Source organism: Rhinatrema bivittatum, chromosome 10 (assembly GCF_901001135.1).
Source record: "Rhinatrema bivittatum chromosome 10, aRhiBiv1.1, whole genome shotgun sequence".
In the NCBI taxonomy this organism is placed as follows: domain Eukaryota; kingdom Metazoa; phylum Chordata; class Amphibia; order Gymnophiona; family Rhinatrematidae; genus Rhinatrema; species Rhinatrema bivittatum.
The window spans coordinates 84,550,150-84,566,297 of record NC_042624.1 but is presented as its reverse complement, the minus strand read 5'-3'; positions in this window follow the sequence as shown (position 1 = coordinate 84,566,297).

Below are 16,148 nucleotides of genomic sequence, written 5' to 3'. Positions count from 1 at the left end.
TATACACGTCTGATGGATAACATTTCTCAGTTGTGTCAAAGCTTGTGGGTCAGCAGACAACCATTTCTGCAGGATACATTTCTTAGCTAACAAAATCATTACTCTGCACTGCCATTGAATATATTTGCTCGAAAATGTAATGCCTCGCATGTCATCCCATAAGAAAATATTAGCCACCAGGGAAAAGGTAATACCACTCAACCGGTAAAGATAGCCATTAACTGCCATCCAAAATCTGTGAATTGCAGAACATGTCCAAATCTGGTGTTCCAGAGTGCTATCCATTTCCCCACATTTAAGACAGCGCCCAGACCTCGCTACCCCTAGCCTAAAAGCTGTCTTAGGTGAAATATAAAATCTATGAAGGAACCTAAATTGAAGTTCCTTAAGAGGAACGGTAACAGACAAAGATTATAATCTCATAAAGTACCCCATATAATATGCAGACATCAGCTTAGACCCCAATTCTCTATTCCAACCCTCCACTAGGGTGGCCAAATGTAAGTTGCTTACGGAGTAACTTGTACCTAAAGGAAATCTTGTGTTGACTAGGGTCTTCTAAATCAAGGATCAAGGATCAGGCAAAGACAACGATCAGGCAAAGACAACAAATTAACATAATGTCTTAACTGTAAATAGGCAAAAAAATGCTTCAAGTCCAGATCAAAATCTGCTTATAGAGCTTGAAAGGAGCACAGATGATTCATATCATCAACTACCTGTCCCACAGTTTGAAGGCCTTTATCATGCCAGCACTGAAATACTCTATTCTGCATACCTGGACTGAAATCTCTATTACCTAACAAAGGCAAATAATGAGTAACCTGTGGAGTTAAACCCATCTTATGGCAAAACCAGCGCCAAGCTACAAACTAGGCCGGATAAGTACACTAGTCTGAAGATGTATTGGAAGCACTTGCTTGGTTTTGTGTAAAATATAGTGCAATTCTAGTGCCTTGACTAAGTTTTTCTAGTGGTAATGGCGTATAGTAAGTAGTAAGTAATGGCGTATAGTAAGTAGTGTCCATTATCCAGTTCCCTCCGAGGCCACTCCAATTTCGGAGTGGCCTCGGAGGGAACGGGGAAAGCCATCAGGCCTCCCCTAGGGCTCGGCGCGCGCAAGGTGCACAAGTGTGCAACCTCTTGTGCGCGCCGACCCTGGATTTTATAACATGCGCGCGGCAGCATGTGCATGTTATAAAATCGGGTGTACATTTGTGTGCGCCAGGTAGCGCACACAAATGTACCTCAAGCATGTAAGATTAAAAATCTGCCCCATTGTGTGGTGACCAATTTTGTTTGATCGGTTTCGCTTCATAAACCAATTTAGCTTTACTCACCTGTCCCTCGAGTTATCGTATTTGAGCAATCAGGGCCTTATTGTTAGCCGCAACAAAAGCAATGATCTCCCCCTCTCAGTACTACTTTAGCAGTTTCCCAATACAATCATGGTTGACGCTTATGTTCCACGTTGTTGCAAGCATATTCTTTCCATTTTTTTTTATAAAAAAGCTCGAAACCTAGCATCCCCATATAAATATTTGGGAAATCTCCATATTTTAGAAGCATTCGTCAGGCAAAATTCCTGCAAATCTAAGGTCACCGGCGCATGGTCAGTTATTTCCAGCTGCCTAATATCCACTCACAGCACCTGGCAATATCCGTATCCCTCATTAAAAAATAATCTATTCGAGAACCCGTTCCGTGTGCTCTCGAAATGTGGGTGTATTCAACATCCATTGGATGGAGTAGTCTCCAAATATCCACAAGACTTAATGTGCTACACACATAGGACACACCTCTTGTCATGAGATCCCCCACTCTGGGGTGCCCTGACGTCCTGTCCAAGGCTGGGTCTAACACACAATTGAAATCGCCACCTATTAATAAGAGGCCCTGAGCCCTATCTGCTATTAGTTTCGGCATCTTGATAAAAAAAGTATGCTGATAAACATTTGGAGCATAAATGTTGCAAAGTGTGATCAATTGCCCGCTCAACTTCCCTATTAGTATAATATAGCTCCCATCATCATCTGTTATTATTTGTTCAATTTGGAAGATACCTGCTTACCAATAAGTATCGCCATCCCAGCAGCCCTAGTCAAGGACTGTGCAGAAAAAAATTGCCCCACCCATATAAGACGTCGTTTCTGGTGTTCAGTCTGATCTAATTTAGTTTCTTGCAAGAAAGCTATATGGACTTTATGTCTTTGTAACGCTTGCAAGAGTTTATATTTTTTTTACTACGAAACCAACACCAGAAATGTTCCATGACCAGAACCTGAGATGTATGGGTGTCAGATTGTTGCACATGCGAAGTAGGAATTTTCAATCAGATAAAACCACACAAAAAAGCCCGGACCTCCCAAGCATGATCTGAACTCTAGAAGAGAAACAGATGATAGTAGCCTCAAATTACCCTAAAACCATTCTCAATGAATCAGGAGCAGTCACCCATATTCCCCCAACATAGTCAACAATAAAAAAACCCCAATGCCACATTTTTTTCCCCACCTCCCCCCCCTTGCCCCCCTCCTTACCCAATATCAGAAAAAAACACCATACCCCTTACCCAAGGGATGCAGAGCCAATAGCATACATACAACATTCCTTCCCCCCAGAAAACACTCAAAAAAAAAATCGAGCTTAAATGGTTTGCCTCGCAAATTAACATTTGCTGTTAAAGTACTCAAAGTCCATGGTACAGATAGCCCCCTACTCCAAGGGCAATTCTGCCAGCTAGCATAGAAATGGATGTTTCCAATCCAAAGATCCAAAGCATGTCACGTGACTCCTCTGCAGTTCTTTTAAAGTAATCCTAAACTTCGCTGTAATCTTCCACAGCGCTTTCCTTTATCCATGGCTACTGACTTTGGAGAGGCAGCCTGAGCACAGCAGTGGCTTGGTGGTGCCAAACTGTTTCCACTTTACAATGCTGAACCTGACAGTGCCCCAGGAGATATTCAAACACAAAGAAGTTTTCTTATAGCCTTCCTCCAATCTGTACCTTTTAAATAATGTTATCCCGGAGTTCTTTCGGCAGCTTCTTATTTGGCATATTCTGACCTTTGCTTCAAATTCACTTCATACAACCGAAACAGATTGATTCTTCATCCAAGAGTACTTGAATCAGCTCAGCTACTGTGATTGGACACAGATGGCTCTATTTAACTTATTATGGGCCTTGTTAAGGCAATTTTTTTCAACCAGAGCTAGTTTGGTTTTGCTGTGACAAAGGGTGTGAGGATATATGCAATCAAGATTTTGGGGGTATTTATTCTTTCAGTGATTACTTCTGGAATATTTCTATAATTGTTCTTTCCTGATAAAAAAAATATACAGTGTGCTGTGTAGATCAGTGAAACTCCTACTTTGATGCATTTTGATTTGTAATTTTTAAACACAGAAAAGTAAAATTTAAGACCTGCACGTGGGCGCACATGGGCATACATTTGCTGGCGCAGCATATGAACATGGTGATTTTATAACACACGCGTATATATTTACGTATACGCACGCATGGTATAAAATTGCCTATATGCGCATATATGTGCACACGATTTTATATTGATGCGCGCATCTGTGCACATATGGCGACTCAAGCGTGTAAGTGGGGGGAATTTTAGTAGCTACATGCGCTGACGCAATTACTTGTTTCCCCAGTTTGTTTCCAGTTCGGCCCAGTAAAGGAGAGGACTTCCTAAACCCCCTAGCTAACTTGCCTGCCTTTTACCCTATTAGCCAGAGCCTTAAAACCCCGCTGACTGGTCGTGCTTTTTTTGTTACACAACTTACATGCTGTCCATAGCAGATGTAAAGTTAAGCAGTGCTCGTGCACGTAAACCCTTATGTGCAGACTTCATGGTGCAGTTCCAGCCACCCATGCCCCACTCCTTTTCGTGAGAAAAAAACATCTATGTGCATACCAGGAGATACTCGCACCCTCGCGCACCAGGCTGAGTCACGCGCGTATCTCCTGGCTTTGTTGCGCATAGGGCTTTTAAAATCGACCAGAGAATGTGAAAAAATGTACAAGTGTGTGAAGACTTTCACAAGGCCCTTTGCATAGAATATGATCTACAAAGTAAGTACTGAGATGGCAATCCAAGCCCCTCTGGAATAGGGAAGACATCCATCTTCAAAGTGAAAGAACCCCTGGCCCAACGCAACAGTTCAGCATCCATTGCTGTGCATTGCCATGTAGGAAATAAAGGGAAGGTGGGAAGGTTACTCATTGAAGAGGAAGAAAAAGCCTGAGTGGTGGGAGTGGTGTATTTTGTTGTATTTGTTTTAAGATTATGACTGTTTGTTTTGTAAACCGCTTTTATTGTTTTTACTAATTATACGGTATATGCATTTTATAAATATATAAATTATAAATAAATCTGGGTTCAATTCCTAAGCCGTGCTTCAGATCCTCAGGTCAGACAGCTCTTGAGATGCTATGAAGTCAACCCAAGGAGGGGACAGCCATTGTTCAGCAGTGACTCCTACTGGCCAGATTTAAGGTGTGCATGTCCAAGGTTCCAGGTAGGATTGCTCTTTGTGGTCTTCTGCTGAGGATTTTTGTTGTGATGGTTGGGTTGAAATGCAGGAGGAGAGAGGGAGAATAGGTGATGGGGGGGGGGGGGGGAACCTGGACAGCTGTGAATGAAGGCTCATAGCGCCATAGACCCAATTTAAACCAGTTTTGATAGAAATGGAAGCCTAAAGAGGCATGAGGAAACTACTGGGCCAAACCTGCCCCCCACAACATATCAAGAGACCCCTTTACATTTTCTGTGGCCACGATTCTGTAATCAGGTGAGACTAATCCAAATGAATAATGTCCAGGATGCGAGGGTGAAATAACGGATTTACAAAAACTCATGAACTTTGTACTTGTGGTGTGAAAAACACAATACTGTCTGCATTGTTGGTTTGTTCAAAGAACCTTTTAGAGTTTGCTGTAATCTTGTGGAAGAAAACCAGAAAAAATGCCAGGATATTGATTCACATTTTCACATCTCATCTCAGCTATTCTGTGCTTCTTTACTATGTAGCCTGGACTCTGCTACGAGATGCTGTCTCACTATCAAGTTTCTGCCGCTTAAAATATGAAACCAGTTTTTATGTGTTGTTAAAATTGGAGGTGGTAAAAATATATCTGAAATTTATAGTTTATAATTCCATGGCATCAGTGTGGGTGGGGCTGGAAGCTGGAAAAAGAACTGCTCTGGAGAACTACACAGGCCTTCTGATAGGAAGGGGGATTTTGTTTTGTTTGTTTAACTAAGAATAGATATGTTGTGGTTTGGGTGAAAATTAAAAAGAACTTGGCTTGATTGAAGTCTTGGAAGGATGAATTAGAGGCATGGCTTTGACGGATGGGAGTACAGAAAGTAGTTTAAAAATTAGAAGGTAAGGATAGCTAAGAGAATTGTGTTAAGATGAAAGAGTAAAAGTGACTACAGTTTTAACTTCTTAAGTTGGAGCTTAAACTTTAAAAAATGAAATACCAACTGTTGGAAGACAAATATTAGCCAATGAAATATTTGTGTTAACCATGCAGTCAGCCCAGTTCAACAAAGTAGTCTTACATTTCCAAGCAGTAAAACAGCTGATATGAAAAATTGTACAAGGAAGGCAGTGTCTGCCACATAGCTCTCAGGAACGATACTGAATTATGCAACAGTTAGTGTAGCTGGGTTCAAAAAAGGTTTGGATAAGTTCTTGGAAGAGAAGTCCATTAACTGCTATTAATCAAGTTTACTTAGGGAATAGTCACTGCTATTAATTGCATCAGTAGCATGGGATCTTCTAGGTGTTTGGGTAATTGCCAGGTTCTTGTGGCCTGGTTTGGCCTCTGTTGGAAACAGGATGCTGGGCTTGATGGACCCTTGGTCTGACCCAGCATGGCAATTTCTTATGTTCTTATGTTCTTATGTTCAACACTGGATCTGTTGTAAAGCAGTGGAATAGGACTATAGTCGTTTGAGCAGGACCTAATCTAAACAAAATATTTGACTCGAGACACAAAATGGGGAAACATTTGAGTACATCCAGCCCTTAATTTCATGTTAACATATATTTTTGTGAATTAGTGCCTCAGAATCTCCATATTTAATATCCAATATGGAGACTCTGAAACAAAAAAATGTTAAGCAGTTAATTCAGTCTTTAAGTTTTGGTCTGTTAGTAGTTGATGTTGTAACAAGAATGGACTGCCGTTTTAATGGGCACAGATTCTTAATATTTTTTCTTGATTTTTAAAAGAAATCCTTTCATTCTTGCAACTTTCATAAGGTTAGTGCTTGCTTTCTATACATTTGACGTATAAGTAAATGGAACTTATCTTTAGGTTTGATTTTAACACTCAGTGTTCACCAAAATTGGACTTTGGAATATTCTGTTTTCTTCATTGACTCCCTTATCCCTAGAAACATAACTGTGTACTTTGCAATTGAATTATAAGACAGGATTTGGATTTTATTTTTCATTTCTCTCCTTTCCAAATCCAAGCTCAAGGTAAGTTACAAATTCAGATACAGTAGATAGGTCTCTGCTGAAATGTGTTTACAGTCTAAGGAGGTTATTTATTTAGCTGCAGTAGGGCATTACCACATGGTTCATTGTTTAATGTATCGCCCCCCAGCGAAAGTTTTTGTTTCAGTGTAAAATGGTGTGATATGTATTCTTTACAGGAATGTCGGTTATATAAAAATTCAAAATAAATAAATAAATAAATAAATGGTGTTTAGCTGTTATCTCACAGTATTTTATCGTATATTGCGGCATTTGTAATCTCACGTGCTAATTTTACTTAGCCTTACTTTTATGGCAATCAAAATAATTCATACAAATCATTCAAATAAGGGGCCACCTTCATCATTTCGCAGTAAAATAACACAGAGTTTTTGACCTAATATCACTAAAATTGGAAAAAATAGCTACTGAAGTTATAGATATTTGATGTTTGGCCCTAAATATTGAAGGAAAATCGCCAATTTTGTGCATAATATATCTTTTTAAAACCCTCTGGATATGCCTACTTAGCTCTGAACCTATAAAAAATCTTACTTGACTCTTCTTAGCAAAATGTTTGGTCAGTATACTGTGATTTTGGCACACTGGATGCTTCAGGCAACCAACTAGCCACAGAGAGAGGGAAGGGAGGCAGAGATGCCACCAATGCTAGAGCCAGTGCAGGGGGCAGAACAGGAACAGGTGGGGCAGCAAGGGGCTCGTGTAACGTCACCATTACAGGGCCCACCGGGAGCAAATATTTCATCCCCATACTACATTGCTGGGTCTTCCAGAAGAAGAGGTGATCTCAAGTTACCACTTGAATTTAGTGGCCATAGTTCTTTGTATATAGCCATGAAAAGCTGGACTTGATCCCGTCACAGAAGGTTTCTGTGCCATATCAGGCCTTGTAAGACTCCTGAGCTCGCTCCATTTCCTTCCAAACTGCTGTCAGCATGTTTCAAGCCACCTTTTCCAGGTGTTTGTGGCAGGTGCTGTGACCATGCACAGCTGAATGCACTTTTACATTAGATTCCCAGCACACAGGCAGAACCGGCCGGCCCTGAAGAGGGATTTTTATGCCATGGCACAATTCCCCAGTGTCCTAGGGATGAATGCACTCATGTAGCTCTCCTCCCGCCCCATCAGAGAGAAAAGTCCTATTGCAGCCGCAAGCTATTCCACTCTCTCAGTGTGCAGGTAGAGTGTGATGCACATACGTGCATCCTCAGTGTGGTGCCCCAGACTCCCAGAAACTACAAATGATGCCTATAACCTGCGTCTTTTGGTATTTTTTCAGCACTTTGAGGTTGGGAGATATGGTGATGGCTGGCTACTGGGTAGAAACCTTACCTGCTTCTTCCATTCCTAACTGTGGTCAATGCCTTTTAGCCACATGCCCAGGAGATATGTGCCAGCCAAGGTACAGTGCAGGTATCATGACTGATATCTTTAGAAACATTCTTTCTACATACCCTTCACTGCCTTACCCAGCTACAGGATTTTGATAGTGAGAAGTGTATTGGGTAGAGGCAGACCAAATAGTGGCAAACACCTAGAGGAGGCACCTTTATTCCACTCAAAGCTTTAAGGATTATAAACATGTACCTCACGAATTAAAATTCCTGAGTCTCTTGCCCACTGTGGGGTACATAGTCAAAAGATATTTAGACAGATAACAGGAATGTTATCTGTCTAAATGGCTTACCCGCATTTTTTAAAATGCATTCCTAGCTAAATTCTAGCCAGATAATTTGTTATCCGGCTAGAATATAGCCAGGTAAATCGGGGGCGTTTCTGGGGTGGGAGGTAGACGCTCCAGGGAGGAGCTTAACCGGCTAACTCTAGATGTGCCATAACCGGGTACCACATATCCGGCTAACTGTATCTTATCCAGGTATATTCAGTGGTGCAGCTGCATCGCTGAATATACCGGTTAAGTCAGCTGGATATTGTTATCCAGCTAATTTAACTAGCTGCTTAGCGGATGAATATTTTCTCCTGTGTGTTTATCCTCATTACCTGGTAAGCTCTAATTAACAGGAATGCTAAAATATTATTTTACAACAGAACAGCAGCAGATGGATGGCACCATAGTAGTCCTTAGTAATTGTTATGGTATTTATTTTATTTATTTATTTGTTTGTTTATTTATTTATTTATTTATTACATTTCAACCCTGCCCAATTAACAAAATCAGTTATGGGTTAGCGACTGTCCTCATGTACAGAGAGCTTATGTGTTCTGGTAAACTCCCATTACGATACATGCAAGGTTGTGCTGCAATGACCTTCACTCATTAACACCTACATGTGTATGCTAGGATACCTGATATAGTGCTTGTGTCAGAGCACTAAAGATGTGCTTGGCACTTTGTTCTCTTGGTCGTCTGTAACACTTTGTGTATATGCAGAAAAAGGCAAGCTAATGGTGAGGTTACCAGGAACTGGCAGGAAAAAATGACAGAACTGGTAACTCTCAATGTTAGACTTCAGTACATGGAAAGTTTCATTTCCTTTTGTGAGAACTTACACACCAGGCTATTTGGTGCTTCTTATCGAGGGTCCTTCTAATCCCTATCCTTTGCCAAGTATACTGGTAAAGATGATGATCATTTAGTCGCTGCCTGCGAGCTGTTGCTTGTTCTCTGTTAAATCATATGCCCCATTTCCATAGTGGTGAGAAACATGTATTAATATAGTGCCACATCTCAATAGCAAGGAGTGAATAATGGATCTGTGGTGGCTTTTTAGGATCCATACAGTGATGAGAGTTCTGTGCCATGCAGCTGGTGTGAAAGGTTTGCACTCTAATTTTACTCATAGCCATACGCAAAATGGGGATATTTACAAGCATTTTTGAGCGTGTTGTGTCGGATGTGGATTGCAGTGCAAGTGCATCTTTACGGTTCATTCCTCAAGGTGCTGCATGGCCAACAGCTTCCCACGGAGCTACGCCCATTGCGACCCTTTGAAAGACCAGCTGGCACTGCCTCTCCGTTGCACAGGTGATGCTGGATATGGATACCACTCATGTGACTCTCCCTAAGCCACCAGCAGAGAAAAGATACGAGGCACCCACGTCCGCGCTCGCCGCCACTGAGCGCATCTTGGGTGCGCTGAATAGTTGCTTAAGGTGGTGAGGCCTCATCGTATGACCCACACACAGTAGCAAAGATCGTGCTCGCTGCTGCATACTTCACAATGGAGCTGCCAGGAAGATTCTGAAGGGCTTTTTATTTCCCCCTACACTCGGTATACGGCATCTTGAGGAGCTAGGCAGGGTAGTTTGGACCTAAGGTAGAACAACTTTCACCGGTTATGCTGCTGCTGTTTATTTATGTTGCTCTTTGTTTTAATTGTATGTTATTTTAGTAATTTGCCTGACCACACATTGTGAATGTTATGTTGTTATCTGCAGCGTTTTGAGATCAGAGGGCTATAAGTGTTTTTAAAATAAAGGGCATCTCGACAAAGATAAACCAGAATCTAGAGGAGGATCCTGTGTGTCCCCCTGCTCGTCATCAGGAGACCACAGAGAGTGGGAGTCAGGCTCGCTACTTTGCCTGTAAGTATAGCTCAGGGCCCTGCTAATACAACATATAAGATCCATGCAGATACCCCTTGCTTACTCTTCCCCTTTATCTTTTCTTTGCTTGAGGGGGGACTGAGGCTGTTTTTTTGGCATTTGTCATATCTCGTAAATCCCCCCCTAGTCTGCACACACTGTTGTCCGATCATTTTTTTCCCATGTGATTACGGCTTCTCTCCTTTTCCTGTTAGATGAGTATTTTTCAGATGTGCTATGGTTTGTCAGTTGTCACAGAAAATATGTGTGTTTCTTATGTAAGTCACTTAGAGCACAGGATGATGCAGCATTCAAATGTTTCTAAATTAAATAAATAAATACACCAGAGGCATGGGCAAACAGGTGGTTTTTTTTGGGACTGGGTGTTTTGGGGATAATGTTGTATGCTGCTGATCATGTACCCTTTGCACCCCTCACAGACATATAAGCCTTCAGCAGAAAAGAACCAGAAAAATGTCGGTCTCCTTGTGCATATTTTCAGTGCAGCTGGCACGTGACCTCTCAGTGGCCATAGCTCATTGGGAAGACAGCAGGGACACCTGTGCACACATATTTGACCATCCACCTGTTTGCCTGTCCCTGCTATGGGCCTGCACAGCATTTTACTACTGTAATGTGGAGGCAGGGGTATATTGGTGACAGCAGCTAATGACCATGATGACTTTATGCCTCATGGGTGTGTGAGCAGCTGCACTCAGTGCTTCATTTGTAAGACCTTTTGCCCATTCAGCAAATGTGATCATGTCAGGTCTTGTAAACGCTCACTTCAGGGCTGGTGGAAGCACTAGGCAGACTAGGTAGCTGCCTAGAGCACCAAAGGTTTGGGGGGTGGCTATCTATTAATACTGAGTGCAACACATTGTCCTAGCTGTATTGGAAGATACAGGAATTAGATGTGGAAGCTAAGGCATCCTTGGTAGGCGGCAGTGCTGCGAAGGAGTTAGGCCACTGCTTCTATCCCTGCCCTTACGTCCCCAGCTAACGGCCCTGTAATTCTTCCACATGAACAAACAGACAATACTTGAAACATCAATTCTACTTACAGGTTTAACCCAGAGCTTCCATACTTTCACATCAAATAATATTGATATACACAGGCAGAAGAGCTCACGTGTCTTCCTGCCCCATTCTGCACAGTCACTTGGCTTCCTCGCCATCTAAATGCTGGGAATGTCTTCCAGGCATCAAGCAGATCCTAGTTCAAAGCCAGCTTACAATATTGTTTTGTCCTAACACTTCCCCAGCTTCTCTTGGCTTTTCCAAATCATGTTGCCTGTTTTTCTCTTTCTGAAAGCTCTTGCAATTTATGAATGATAACTTGTTTCCTTTAGCTTTTCAGCTACACCTTCTGAAAACCACAGTTCACAAACCACAAAAGTGTTTGTCTAGCTGGACGTACCCCAAGATTTAAAATTCACACCCTTCGCCCCGGTGAAACTTTACCCAGGGGAAGTCATTAATCAGCTAAAAGTTAGCACGATGAAAGGCGTGTTGGGGGCATGGCTAGAATTTACCTAGCAAATTCCAATATTCAGCACTAGCTGGATAAACTTAGCCAGGTAAGTCTGTTGGGTAAAATTCTGTCCTAAATATAGCCAGATAAGATTATGTGGGTAAAGTTAGCCAAGTACATTCAGCAAGAGACTTACCCAGCTCAGATCTGCTGAAGAGCTGGGTAAAGTAACCCAGACAATTTTCCCACTCACCATATCAACTTCAGCAATAACACAACATGCAATAACGACAGACGTTTATTCTAGAACATGAAATCAAATGATTAATGGTAAAAGAACTCTTTACAAAGTGTTGTACAGTTTTTTGGAACAATTTAAAATTAGAGCTGTTTGAATGATTTCTGCTATAGCTTATCCTTAGGTTTTGGGGGTTTTTTTTCAACATTAATCAGTACTCAACATTATATAATACTCAACATTATATAATACTCAACATGCATATAATACTTAAGAGTTCCATATTCAGCTACTGTGCAGCTCAGCTAGTTAGACAGATAAACTTAGCCTATATATTCAGCTATCTTAAAGTTAGCCAGATAAGATTATCCGGCTAACTTTAGGACAGGTCTATGGGACGACCAGACTTAGCTGGATAACTTAACCAGCTAACTCTGAATATTGGAGTTAGCCAGATAACTTATCTGGCTAACTCAGCTCCTTCCAGTTATGCTCCTGAAAAGCCCTGACTTATCTAGCTACATTTTAGCCAGATAGGTGCTCAAATCATTATTTAGCCAAATGATGTCTGAGTTATCCAGCTAAAATGCTTTTGAATATGGATCTCTATATATTTTGTCATTAATTTCTGAAGGGTGATCTCACACTTAAAAAATGGTAAAACGGGCATGTAGACTCACTCACTACTTGCCAACTCTGCTATTACAAACATATTCTAAAAGGGCTAAAGTTGGCCAGGCAAATGCCAGAGTTTCAGAAGAAAGAAGGTGCCTACTTGTCAGAACTACAGCTAAATAGCTATCATTTCTGAGATGGCAGAATATACACTACAGGACCTGGAAGGCAGATGGATATTGATCTCTTCCATCAAAATCTGATCTCATTTCTAGTGTAGCAAATAAAAAGAAAGACCCTTGAGCCTGGGTCAGCACATACATTTGTTCAGCTTTGAAACTGGGAAGGAGTTGAAGATAAACTTAGAGGACTTTGCAACTGCTTTCAGTCTTAAAATACATTACTTGTTTTATTTAAAAACATTTAAATCCTGCTCTATCCTTGGTTCTGGGCTGGATGCGCAGTGTACATCCATCACCTTCTCTCTCTCCTCCCACCAGTCTCTCTCCATTCATATTTTCCCACCAGCCTCTCTCTTTCATGACATCTCCCGCTGTCTGTCTCCCCTACTTGTGGGCCCCCCCCTCTCTCCCGATTGGCTGATGGTCTTGCTTCTTCCGTTATACCAGTCCCCATTGGTCGCAGCTGCCTCCACTATTTCATTTCCATGCATTCTGTCACAGCTCCTGCGTATGTGCATGTGCCCAGGCAGGCCAGTAAACATCTGAAGGGTCAAGATCCTTTTATGAAAGTGTGACAGACACTGGCTTTTATAATACAGGGCAGCACGTCACTGACATGCAGGCTACAGTCTGTAGAACCTGTAAATCTAAGCAGGTTCTTTTGCAGTTGGTAGACAGCATTTGCTTTATATCATTTTCAATGTCCACTATTGCTTTACTGCTTTCCAAAACAAAAAAAGAAAATAATCATTTTGTGGACCCTAATAAAAACATAAAGTAGCTAACTAGCAAAAGTTAAACCAAAAAGGAAATGAAGGTACTCAAATATTTAGTCCAGTATGATGTTATCATCTTCAGATGATTTGCCAAAGCATTAAGTTCTTGTCTTTGCAGCTGTAACACTTGTAATTTATTTAGCTACAAAATAGAGTTGTTGTACATTTTAATGAGATTTGTCAGTACAATTTTTTCCATATTTATAATGTTCCATCTGCAAATGATTTTTCACAATGACACAGGATGAGAAAGACAAATATGGGACAAAATGACATTTTAAGAAATTGATATATAGTGGCATGTTGCTTGGATTTTTCTGGCCTTAAAAATTAGGAATGACCAATCAAGTTGGTTGATTTGGGTTTTTACAGTGAATAAAGCCCTCAATTGTGGTTGCTCAGAAGAAGTATAAAGTATTTTTGAAAATAAGAACTTGTATCTACCAAATCAGGATAGCCACAAAATTTAAGGCACAGGCAGGATAATTTTCAAAGGAATTTTGCCCAAGCAGTAAGGCACTATATAGAGTTCCTGGGCTGAAAATCGTGCTAGACTCAGCAAATGGGAAGGCATCATTGCCCACACTCCCATGCCTACAAGGTGTGCAGATATTGCTAGTAACAGGGCTCCCACCCCTTCTTCCTGCATAGACATTGGTTGCCCCAGAATGCTTGACCTTCCCCTTTTATAGAAGGGGGCAGAGAGGAGACAAACTGAATCCGGCTGACCCTGGGGACTGGTAGAGGAGAGACACTGTGGACTTGGCCCAGTTACAGGGGCTGGCAGCCCCTGAGAACGAATGCTTGACTGGCTGCCCAAGAAGAGGGAAGGAGCTGACAGGGGAATAAAAGGGAGAGGAACTCACCCCTTTCCCTTTAGGATGCCTTCCCTGCCGTTGTGAGTGACTCACCCACTCATTCTTCCCTTATACCTCTTTAAAGGTTGTCACCTGGGTATGCAACACAGCCCACCTACTTGATGCTCAGTCAGTACTAGAGCTGCTGCCTGCCCTTGCCTCAGCCAGCCCTCACCTGTGTGCTGTCAAGAAGTAAGCATGAATAGCATTCGTGCTGGTCCAGATGTCACTGTGAAATGCATGTAACTCCCCCCTGGCCTTAGGTAGCTATACCTGCATGCGACTGACACTGATTGTACAAGGTGGAGATAATCTGCCTACGAAATGTAGTCCTGGATGGCACATTATAATTGGGGGCTCACAGGTGCAGCAGACACTTAGAGCCCAGGTTCTCCACTCTCTGCAGGGCTGGTCATCCAGGGAATCATTTCCCAAAGTACTTCATTATTATTGCTGATGCTGCTTGCCTCTTGTCCTGGGATAGCAATACAGAATACCACCCCATTTTTTTCTGTGGTGGGGGCTGCTGGTCTGCCACCTGACTGGGGGAAGGGGCAGTGGGAGCAGTTTGGGGGAAAGTTTTCCTCTTTTCAACCCCCTTCCTATGGCTTTTGCTTTGAGTGACAGAGGGGGTTCACAGGCTAGTACTACCACCCTCCCCCGATGCCAATGCTAGCAGGTGCTGCTTCTGCAGGTGATACTACATAGCTGCATCTGTTAGATGCCCCTTAACTGATGTCCTCACTGCAGTGAATACACTTCCTTTGACTGATGTCTTACTGCAGTGAATACACTGATTAAAATGTGGGTCTTCCCTCCCTTTAAAGTGATTCTAGGTCAGGGATATCTTGCGTGATTTCTTCTCTGAATCCTTGGGAGCTGGTGCTGGCACTGGAGCTGAGGTTGAGATTGGACTGTGAGAAGAAAAGCGAGAGGTATCATGCATGCTCTCTACCTGCACTGCCTGCTCTTCCTGGAGGTTGCTTTAACACCATCAGTATTCATAATTTCTTTCCTCATCACCTCACTGGAGGCTAAGATGTTATTGACTTGATCCCCAAATTTTCTTCAGCTACTTCAATAACTTCTGACTCACCAAATCCCAGACAAGATTCTTCATCAGAATCAGTTGTTGAAAATAATGCTCAATTACCTCAGAAGTAGTAATCATAGAGTGGTGTGCTACTGACTTTCCCTGTGGGAAGGACTGACTAGGAGGGCTTGTTCCCAGGAGCAGGGAGAATGGGAAGGTAAGAACTGGTTTTCCTGCAACAGATTTTTCAAGATTCTGTTGTGTTCCTCCCGCGGCTGGTGCCACGGGAGGCGCTTACCTTCAAGGCCCAGAGGCCGCAACAGAAGCCGGGGCCTTGCCTGGGGCTGCCGATGCCGGGTATGTCCGTGGTCCGGCTGCCATCTTGTGTGCCTGGCCTCGCCGATGTGGCAGGAAGCCACCGACACTCTTGCCCCCTCCAGGGGAGGGGTCCTCTCTCCTCTGCCTCCTCTTTGTGGCTAGATGCAGCTGACATTGCCGGGGCCTGCCCTGAGGCCCAGCTCCTTCTCTTCAGCTCAGCATTGTAGCGGCAGCATGGCCACTGTCCAGCGACCTGTCCCTTCCTTCCTAAGGGGCGAGCCCGCGGCTTCTGCACAGATTTAAAGGGCCAGCCAGGTGTGGCCCATCTGAACTCCTCCCAGGGAGTTGCCTGCTTCCTGCCCTATAAAAGGGCTTCTCCATCAGTCAGTCCGTGCTTCAGCAAGGAGCTAGTCCTCCTGGGCTACTTCTCCCAAGGACTCGTTTCCAGCTCCTTCCTGGCATCCTGATTTTGTCCATGGACTTCCGTGGATCCTGTATCTTCATATCTCCGTGGTCTCCCTGATGTTCCTTGATGTCCCTTGATGTCCTGATGTCCCAAGTTCTGTCATGTTCCCGGTCCTAAT